Here is an 11,086-nt window from a genome sequence, read left to right as displayed (position 1 = left end):
GGAATTTGAGCACTTAGAAAACTTCAGCCTTCAAGAGTCCTCCCTTACTCAAAAACCTACTATGGCTCCCCATTGCCCATGAGATGTGGCTTCCCTACATCCCCGAAAGGCCTTCCTTTCCTACTGCCAGCTCTGCCCCCATTTAATGCTCCCCCTGCGATCAGTTCCCACCCTGGGGCCGGTACTCTCTGCCCACAAGCTCTCCAGCTATCCAGCTCTGGCTTCACCACAAATGATCTTTGCCTGTTGAAATCTCATTCAGTCTTCAAAATGGCTTCTAGCTGAAACTTTCCCTTTGGGGTCTCTAGCCACCCTAGAGCCATTTCTGTATTTGCCTTGTTCTTTGTAGCTGTGAGCACCCATTTCTCAGGACTTGGGACTGAGGACGTGTCCTGCAGCAGTGCAGAGCCCCTCGCCCCCTGCAGCAGTGGGCAAGAGAAGAGTGTGGTCCTTGAGGGTTTAGAGTTCATGGCAGGGCAAGTTTGGTGTGACAGGGGACACAAGAACCCTGCGTGACATATAGCTCACAAACAAGAGATAAATGCCTACTATATGCCATGCACAAGAAGGCAGGCCCTTCACCAGAGAGTACCTCTGGAACCATAAAATTCTTAGAAGAAAACAGGTGAAAATCTTCATGACCTAGTAGCAGGCAATGATTTCTTAAGCATGACACCAAAAGCAAAGCAACAAAAGAAAAAATAGATAAATTGAACTCAATCAAAATGCAAAATGTTTTTTGCATCAAAGGATACTATCCAGAGAGTGAAAACTGTGAGTGAAACCCACAGAATCGGAGGAAAATACCTGCAGATCATATAGCTGATAACGGATTAACATCTGGAATTTATAAAGAATTCCTATAATTTAACAACAAACACCCCCCCAAAACAACCTAAATTTGAAAAACTGTGCTGAAAGCTTGTACAGACATTTCTCCAAAGATGATATACAAATGGTCAACAAGCCCATGAGAAGATATTCAACATCAGCAGTCATTCAGTTCAGTTCAGTCGCTCAGTCGTGTCTGACTCTTTGTGACCCCATGAATTGCAGCACGCCAGGCCTCCCTGTCCATCACCAACTCCCAGAGTTCACTCAAACTCACGTCCATCAAGTTGGTGTTGCCATCCAGCCATCTCATCCTCTGTCGTCCCCTTTTCCTCCTGCCCCCAATCCCTCCCGGCATCAGAGTCTTTTCCAATGAGTCAACTCTTCACATGAGGTGGCCAAAGTACTGGAGTTTCTTTAGCATCATTCCTTCCAAAGAACACCCAGGACTGATCTCCTTTAGGATGGACTGGTTGGATCTCCTTGCAGTCCAAGGGACTCTCAAGAGTCTTCTCCAACACCACAGTTCAAAAGCATCAGTTCTTTGGCACTCAGCTTTCTTTACAGTCCAACTCTCACATCCATACATGACCAATGGAAAACCATAGCCTTGACTAGATGAACATTTGTTGACAAAGTAATGTCTCTGCTTTAAAATATGCTGTCTAGGTTAGTCATAACTTTCCTTCCAAGGAGTAAGCATCTTAATTTCATGGCTGCAATCACCATCTGCAGTGATTTTGGAGCCCCCCAAAATAAATTCTGACACTGTTTCCACTGTTTCCCATCTATTTCCCATGAAATAGATGGGCTCAATAAAGGACAGAAATGGTATGGACCTAACAGAAGCAGAAGATATTAAGAAGAGGTGGCAAGAATACACAGAAGAACTGTACAAAAAAGATCTTCACATTTTTGTACAAAAAAGATATTTCAAATCCTGGAAGATGATGCTGTGAAAGTGCTGCATTCAATATGCCAGCAAATTTGGAAAACTCAGCAGTGGCCACAGGACTGGAAAAGGTCAGTTTTCATTCCAGTCTCAAAGAAAGGCAATGCCAAAGAATGCTCAAACTACCGCACAGTTGCACTCATCTCACACACTAGTAAAGTAATGCTCAAAATTCTCCAAGCCATGCTTCAGCAATACATGAACCATGAACTTCCAGATGTTCAAGCTGGTTTTAGAAAAGGCAGAGGAACCAGAGATCAAATTGCCAACATCCGCTGGATCATGGAAAAAGCAAGAGAGTTCCAGAAAAACATCTATTTCTGCTTTATTGACTATGCCAAAGCCTTTGACTGTGTGGATCACAATAAACTGGAAAATTCTGAAAGAGATGGGAATACCAGAGCACCTGACCTGTCTCTTGAGAAACCTATATGCAAGGTCAGGAAGCAACAGTTAGAACTGGACATGGAACAACAGACTGGTTCCAAATAGGAAAAGGAGTACATCAAGGCTGTATATTGTCACCCTGCTTATTTAACTTACATGCAGAGTACATCATGAGAAACGCTGGGCTGGAGGAAGCACAAGCTGGAACCAAGATTGCTGGGAGAAATATCAATAACCTCAGATATGCAGATGACACCACCCTTATGGCAGAAAGTGAAGAGGAACTAAAGAGCCTCTTGATGAAAGTGAAAGAAGAGAGTGAAAAAGTTGGCTTAAAGCTCAACATTCAGAAAATGAAGATCAGTAGTCATTAGGGAAAGGCAAATCAAAACCACAATGAGCTACCACTTCACACTGTAAAAAAAAACAAACAAAACCAGAAAATAACAAATGTTGACAAGGCTGTGGAGAAACTGGAAGACTCATGTACCATTAGTAGAAATGTGAAATGGTGCAGCCCCTTTGGAAAGTTTTGTGTTTCCTCAAAAAGTCAGACACAGATTACCATATGACCCAGCAACTTCACCCCTAGGTATATACCCAAAAGAATCAAAAATAGGGCCTTAAATAGATATTTGCACACATATTCACAGCAGCATTATTCATAATAGCCAAAAAGTAGAAGCAACCCAAGTGTCCATCAACAGATGAATGTCATATATCCATACAACAGAATAATATTCAGCCATAGGAAGGAATGAAATTCTGACACATGAAACAAGCTAAGCACAAAAGGACAAATATTATATGAGTCCACTTTTATGAGATATGTAGAATAGGCAAGTGAGTAGAAAGTAGAATAGAAGTTACCAAGGCCTGGAGAGAGGAGGGACGAAGGAGTTAATGTTTAATAGGTACAAAGTCTCTATTTTGGATGATGAAAAAGTTCCGGAAATAGACAGTAATGATGGCTACACAGTAGTATGAACGTGCTTAATGCCACTGAATCGCATGCTTAAAAAATAGTTAAAACAGTAAACTTTACCACATACACATACAAAACCCATATTGTCAACTTTGCAGTCTTCCTTGGCCCTAAATGCTGACCCTGCAGAGTGAGGGGAAGGGCCTGGGGAACCTGGAAGTGGGGACAGGAAACTCATGATATCTTCCGGTCCCAGGCCCATCTGTCTCAGGGATGGGGCCCAGCTGATTCTGGTGGCTACCAGAGGACACTCCTGGGGAGAGGCTGAACAGAGCCCGGAGAGGCGCTGAATTGCCTGTGAGGATGACTAGCCAAGTGCAAAGAGAGGAGGGATGTCCTTAGAGGGAGCACAGCGAAGGCAAAACTGTGGAAAGAACAGGCAGAGCCCTGTTCCTCGGGAGACTGGGGCCCCTGGCTAGGCCGCTCCTGCAGACAGGTCTGGTCATTTGCTGGGGCCCCGTGGCCTGTCCTCAGTCTTTGGGGCAGTCCTACTGCTGGTCCTCTCCATGGAAGATGTACCCACACCCTCCACACCTGGTCCTTGGCTCATGCTGGCCCAGGCTGGGCCGCATGACCTGGGTGCAGTGTCCTGGAAGCTGGACTGAACAGCAGCCTGCTGGCCATGTTTGGGGGCAGATGTGGCCCTGGGCCACACTGAGCATCAGGATCGGCTCCTCTACAGCTGGGACACCACCAAAGTTCACACTGTCCCCAGCTCCCCTGCTCTTCCCGTCTGGGGCCCTGGAAAGAGGAACACTGAAGCTACAGGAGGAACGGTGGGATTTTAGACACACTGACCCCAGAATGGAGCAGGGGTTTTTGAGAGGACCCTTTATAGAACCACCCAAAGTCATACCTGTAGCCCAGTCCCAGTAACCAAGGGGTCAGTCCCATCAGAGTGCAGCTTATTGGCTCAGCTTGTTCTACCCCAAAGACCAGCCTCAGCCCAGAGAACTTTCCTGGAAAAAAATGAAGGGCATGAAGAACTCCAGGAAGGGAGCTCCTGTCCCAGTTAAAAGTCTGGTGTTGACAGGGAGGTGCCCCTAGGGCTCGGGCTGAGTGGGGTGTCCTGGTGGGCACCTAGCACCTTCTGATGGTAGACAGATGATTGCAGCTCCTGGGAAGACAGTGGCTATACTGGGGACAGGAAGCACTGTAGACCTCAGGCAATGACCATTCGGGAGAGCACAGTTCCAGGGTTCATCCTGGGATCTCCAAGCCTTGGACCTTCTGAAGACAGGGTTTAAACCCCACTCCTCTGAACTGATAGCCGCTGCCTCAGCACTGGGTTGGGGTGTATGGCATATGCGGGACACCCATATTTCTCTCTGTGTTAGAGCAAGTGAGTGGATAAATATAAGACCAAGTGTCCCAGGACATCTGGGAGGGCGACTAGGGCCACAAGTCCCTGATTTCTGATCCCAGAGGTCAAGTTTGGCCTGGGGAAGAAAGGGCAAAGGCAGTTTCACTGTAGGCAGCTGTGCTTGGGTTCAGGATTCAGTTTCTATTTCCCAGTACCAGAGCTTCTCCCAACTTCCCTATTCAAGTTGGAGAAGGAGGGAAAGGGGGTTACCAAGCCAGCTTCAGCGCTCTGCTCAACAGGTCAGAAAGCAGGTTCAGATGGGCAATTTCAGGGATACATTATCTTCATAATAATAGAAAGTCCCAAACATAGGCCATTTAACTCGGAAAACCACATTATCCATGAATGAGGTCTATCGGCTTTAAATGGGTAGCAGAGTGTCACATTTCTTTCCTTAATCTGGCTGCAAATGCTCTCAGCCCGAATGCCCATTCCTCCAAGCTCTGCTGGACGGTGCAGGGGGGCCTTCGCTCTGATGAATGAAGTGGTAATAAATGAAGAGAACTGAGGGGAAGGTGAGGGTTGGGCTGCAGTTGGTTTGGGGTGAAAGTGATGGTTAGGCTGTGTTTTGGAATGGAATTAGTGTTGGCATGGAGGAGAGAGTGATGGGGTTGGGTGAGGGTGCCGGTCAGGCCTGGGGGTGGATGGAGATGATGGTTACTAAATGGTTGGGGATGGGATGCAATAGAGGGTGAGGTAGGGGTAGAATAAGTACCAAGGCTGGGAGGGGCAGGAGTCAGGGTTAGATGGGGGTTGGGATGTGAGTTGGGGAAACTTTGGAGTTGTGCAGGGTTTTGGGTTATGAGCGTATCTTTGTCTTGGGCTTGGACACCCAGGGGTCCTCCCCAGAATCCCAATCCAGCCCTGCTGCCAAGCCTCAGCTCATCCTCTAGGCCCGGGGATGAGAGTACCTGCTCCACAGAGGGATGGGGCTGCAGGGCTGGTGAACCGCGCATGAGAAGGATGTGGGGAGGGCCAGGAGCTCGAAGTGCCGCTGTCTCTCTGGGAAAGGAGACCCAGCTCGGGGTTCCTTCCTCTTTTTCCAAAGCCTCAGCTCCACTGCCTGCCCTGGAAGCTAGTCAGGGAGGAAGGCCAGTCTTGCACAACGTCAAGACCGGAAAGACCTCTCAGGCAGGGGAAGACTGCGGCAAGGGCAAGGCCTGAGACTCTGGGACTTGAGCGAGCAGACATGGGACTCTGGGCCCCTTTGCCTGAGAGGGGGCCTCCTCTCAGGCGAAGTGGGAACTTGGGGGTCCTGGTCACCAGCCATGGCCATGCTCCTCTCTTTGGGGACCCCTTGGCCTTTTTAGGGAATCTGAGAAGAGGAAGGGAGCATTCTGCACAGTTTTCCTCCTGACAACAGAGGAGACAAGTCCATCCTGGGATAGGGAGCGTGACAAGGCACCCAGACCACGGTGTTGATTTGCCAAGTCCTTTGGGACCTTCCCAGTACCCCCTTGCACCTGGCTACTCTGGAGACAACCCTCTGTGAAGCAGGCTCTAGACGTGAGGGACACAGAGGCCCCAGTCTCAAGATAGAAGAGTATCTCTAATCCCTCTTCCCTTCCCCACTGTCCCTCCCCCCATGGGATTTCAGCAGCACCCCTACCCCTGCTAAAGCAGAAGAGGGAAGATCTTGCCATGGTTGTGATGCTGTCATGATACTAGAGCCCATTTTATTGAGCATCCACTATGTGCCAGGGCTTCCCTGGTAGCTAAGCTGGTAAAGAACCCACCTGCAATGCAGGAGACCCTGGTTCAATTCCTGGGTTGGGAAGATCTGCTACAGAAGGGATGGGCTACCCATTCCAATATTCTCAGGCTTCCCTGTTGGCTCATATGGTGAAGAATCTGCCTGTAATGCGGGAGACCTGGGTTGGGAAGATCCCCTGGAGAAGGGAATGGCTACCCACTCCAGTACGCTTGCCAGGAGAATCCCATGGACAGAGGAGCCTGGAGGGCTACAGTCTATGGGGTTGCAAAGAGTCAGACACAACTGAGTGACTTTCACTTCACTTTACTTCATGTGTCAGGCACTTAGGGTATAGGGCAGATGTTAATTGCTCCAAACAATCTTGGATACAAGTGACAATACATTTCTGTTTCACAACTCAAATGTAATTCAGCTCAACCCTAGCCTATCTGTAGTGGTGGGGAGCCCAGCCAGATCAGGCTGTCTATACCCTGTGGGCAAACCCATACATGCAGATCAAAAGCGGCATGAAACCTTGAATCAGGAGGGACCCAGGATCTCAGGTCTCAGTGGCCCAAAACAGATGTCTCCTGACATTCTACCCCGAAATCCTCAGGCCCAGAGAGACTGAACTCTATCACTCCGTCCTCTTTGTAGTCCTTGTGTACCCCTTTAAAAAATGTATCTGTTTATTTGGCTGCACCATGTCTTAGCAGGTCGGATCTTTGATCTTTGTTGCAGCATGTGGATTCTAGCTTCCTGACCAAGGATTAAACCCAGGCCCCCTGATTTGGTAGCTTGGAGTCTTAACCACTGGACCACCAGGGAAGTCCTGGTCATTTCCTGTTTTTGACATTTTTTGAAGCAATCTCATTGCTTCCTTCTCCAACACCAACATAAGACTTGTGGGCCCAGAGACCCCCTAACTCTAGGACTGTGTGAGTGCGGCTTATCAGCCCCGATCCCTCAGTCCATTCTAGACTACACATATCTATCCCACAGCGCCATGGTGGGTAAAGCATTCTCCTTCACCCCTTGATTTTGGACTTAGCCATGTAACTCTAGCCGATAGATGTGAGTGAACACAACACAAACAGTAATGAAGTGTACTTGCATAGCTGGCCTTGCTGTCTTAGATTTCTGCCATTGCCAAGCAAAAGCTCCAGCTAACCTGCGAGTCCAAAGAGGATGAGACATGTGGAACAGACCTGAACCAAACCCACAGGCCGCGCATCCAGCCAGACCTCAGCCAACCTGCTCAGATCTGTGTATTTATTGCTGGGATCCACTGAGAATCCTGTGGTTGCGCGTTAGCTACAAGAATAAACTGATACAAGGCTTAAGTCTCAACAGCACAGATTACCTTTCCTTAGGGTAAGGAGAACAAAGACTTGTCTGCTTTGCCTGGTCAAGGAACATTGCCTTTCTGTGTTTTCCAAGTCAATCGTTGCCAAAACAAATTTTAAAATAAAAAATTCTTTGGTAATTTCTCAACAGATCTCACTGTTACACATATTTTTAACTTTCACAAACACTCTGTGAGGTAGGCACTATTATTCTCATTCCAGATGTGAGAATCAAGACATGGGGATGTTGTATATTTGTCCAAGATACAATTTTTTGGCTACAAAAAAATAAGACCTCACCAAAGAGATAAACTTCTCTTTGTATAAAAATATAAGACCTCATCAAAGAGATATATTTCTCTTTGTATAAAGGGCTTCCCTGTAGCTCAGATGGTAAAGAATCTGCCTGCAATTCAGGAGACCTGGGTTCGATTCCTGAGTCGGGAAGATCCCCTGGAGAAGGGAATTGCAACCCACTCCAGTATTCTTGCCTGGAGAATCCCATGGACAGAGGAGCCTGGTGGGCTACAGTCCATGGGGTCGCAAAGGGGCAGACATGACTGAGTGACTAACACTACTACTACTACTAAGGAGAAACATGGGCTTCCCAGGTGGCGCTAGTGGTAAAAAAGCTTCCTGTGATGCAGGAGTCCTGGGTTCCATCCCTGGGTTGGGAAGATCCCCTGGAGAAGGAAATGGCTACCCACTCCAGTATCCTTGCCTTAAGAATTCTGTGGACAGAGGACCTTGGCAGGCTACAGTCCATGGAGTTGCAAAAACAACTGGGCAACTAACAAAGAGATATACAGATGGAAAATAAGCATATGAAAAGATGCTCCACATCAATGTCATCAGAGAAATGCAAATTAAAGCAAGAATGATGGGACGTCCCTGCTGGTCCACTGGTTAGAACTTTGCACTTTCACTGCCAAGGGCTAAGGTTCATTCTCTGGCCAGGAAACTGAGACCCCACAGACCACGTGTCTCCACCAAAAACAAACAAATTAACAAACAAAGACTCCCACAATGGGATACCACTGTTCTGTTCTGTTCTATCACTAATTCGTGTCTGACTCTTTGAACCCCTGGACCGTAGCACGCCAGGTTTCCCTGTCCTTCACTATCTCCCAGAGTTTGCTCAAACTTATGTCCTTTGAGTCGGTGATGCTATCCAACCATCTCATTCTCCATTGCCCCCCTCTCTTCCTGCCCTCAATCTTTCCCAGCATCAGGATCTTTTCCAATGAATCAGTTCTTTACATCAGGTGGCCAAAGTATTGGAGCTTCAGCATTAGTCCTTCCAATGAATACTTAGGGTTGATTTCTTTAGGATTGACTGGTTTGAACTCCTTGCAGTCCAAGAGCCTCTCAAGAGTCTTCCCTAGCATCACAATTTGAAAGCATCAATTCTTTGGCACTTAGCCTTTTTCATGGTCCAACTCTCATATCCATACATGACTACTGGAAAAATCTTAGCTTTGACTAGATGGACATTTATCCGCAAAGTGCTGCCTCTGCTTTTTAACATGCTGTCTAGGTTTGTCATAGCTCTCCTTCCAAGGAGCAAGCGTTTTTTTTTTTTTTTAATTTCATGGTTGCAGTCACCATCTGCAGTGATTTTAGAACCTAAGAAAATAAAATCTCTCACAGTTTGTACTTTTTCCCCTACAATTTCCCATGAAGTGATGGGACTGAATGCCATAGTCTTTGTTTTTTGAATGTTAAGTTTTAAGCCAGCTTTTTCACTCTCCTCTTTTACCCTCATCAAGAGGCTCTTTAGTTCCTCTTCATTTTCTGCCATTAGAGTGGTATCATCTGCACATCTGAGGTTATTGATATTTCTCCCAGCAATCTTGATTCCAGCTTGTGATTCATCCAGCCTGGCATTTTGCATGCTGTACTCTGCATTTTGTATGAAGTTAAATAAGCTGAGTGACAATATCAAGCCTTATTGTATTCCTTTCCCAGCTGTGAACCAGTCAGTTGTTTCCTGTCTGGTTCTAACTGTTGCTTCTTGACCCGCATACACGTTTCTCAGGAGAGAGTTAAGGTAGTCTGGTATTCCCATCTCTTAAGAATTTTCCACGGTTCATTGTGATCCACACAGTCCAAGGCTTTGTTGTTGTTGTTCAGTAGTTTAGCTGTGTCTGATTCTTTGAGATACCATGGACTGCAGCACCCCTTCGTGGATCACAGCCTTGTCATGGCAAAGGGACTTGCAATAACTCGTTGTAGCCATGAGCCATGCTGTGCAGGACCACCCAAGATGGACAGTCATAGTGGAGAGTCCTGGCAAAACTTGGTCCACTGGAGGAGGGAATGACAAACCACACCAGCATTCTTGTCTTGAGAATCCCATGAACAGTATGAAAAGCCAAAAAGAGAGACCACTACATACCTATTAAAATGGCCAAAATCCAGGACACTGACGACACCAGGTACTGGTAAAGATACGGAACAACAGAACTCTCATGCGTTACTGGTGGGAATGCACAATGGTCCCTACCACAGCCATTTTGGAAGACAGTTTGGCAGTTTCTTATAAAACAAAGCATACCCTTACCATACAATCCAGCAGTTGTGCCCCTTGGAACTTATAGAACTGAACTGAAACCTGCACACAGATATCTTTAGAAGTGTTATCCATAACTGTCCATAAGTGTCCAAAGTTAGTAGCAACCAGAATATCCTTCAGTAGATGAATGGATAAATAAACTATAGCACATCAGACCATGCAATTTTCTTTGGAGAAATGAATTATCTATCAGGCCATGAAAAGACATAAAGTAATCTTAAAAATTCCACTTCATAACTAAACATATCACATCACAGACTATCCTAAGAATGGTAGATTCTAAAACAACAGAACACACCAGAATTGGGAAAGAACATAAGTAAAGACACCAAACAGTGTTTTTTCAGTGGCAATACTTGAGATATAAAATCTTGAATATGAAATTAAATTCTATTCAAAAATCCATTTATTCATAAACAAATGGCTATTAAGTGAATTCATTTCATGGCTTATGCTGCAGGCTTAGTAAAATTTTGATAATGCATTTTACTTTTGTTCTGGCATGAACAAGTTTAATTTTTTAAGTGAAAAGAAAAAAGCTTGGCTAAAAGTACAGAAAACGGAAAGTAACAGTGATTTAAATAAAATAGAAGTATATCTCCCTCTCCTTCAAGTAAAGTGTTAGCATCCAAGGCTGATAGGGCAACTTCGTGATCTTTCTGAAATTAGGTGGCTCAGATGATAAAGAGTCTGCCTACAATGAGGGAGACCCAGGTTGGATTCCTGGGTCGGGAAGATCCTCTGGAGAAGGAAATGGCAACCAACTCCAGTACTGGAAAATGCCATGGATGGATGAGCCTGGTAGGCTACAGTCCGTGGGGTCACAAAGAGTCGGAAAGGACTGACTGACTTCACTTTCTTTCTTATGTTTTACTCTGCCCTCTTCAGTGGTTTGTTTTCACTCTTGGTTCAAAATGGCTGCTTGAGCTCATCATTATATCTGTATTCCAGGAA

The sequence above is a fragment of the Ovis aries genome, chromosome 13 (assembly GCF_016772045.2).
Source record: "Ovis aries strain OAR_USU_Benz2616 breed Rambouillet chromosome 13, ARS-UI_Ramb_v3.0, whole genome shotgun sequence".
NCBI lineage: Eukaryota > Metazoa > Chordata > Mammalia > Artiodactyla > Bovidae > Ovis > Ovis aries.
This window is presented reverse-complemented; position numbering follows the sequence as displayed.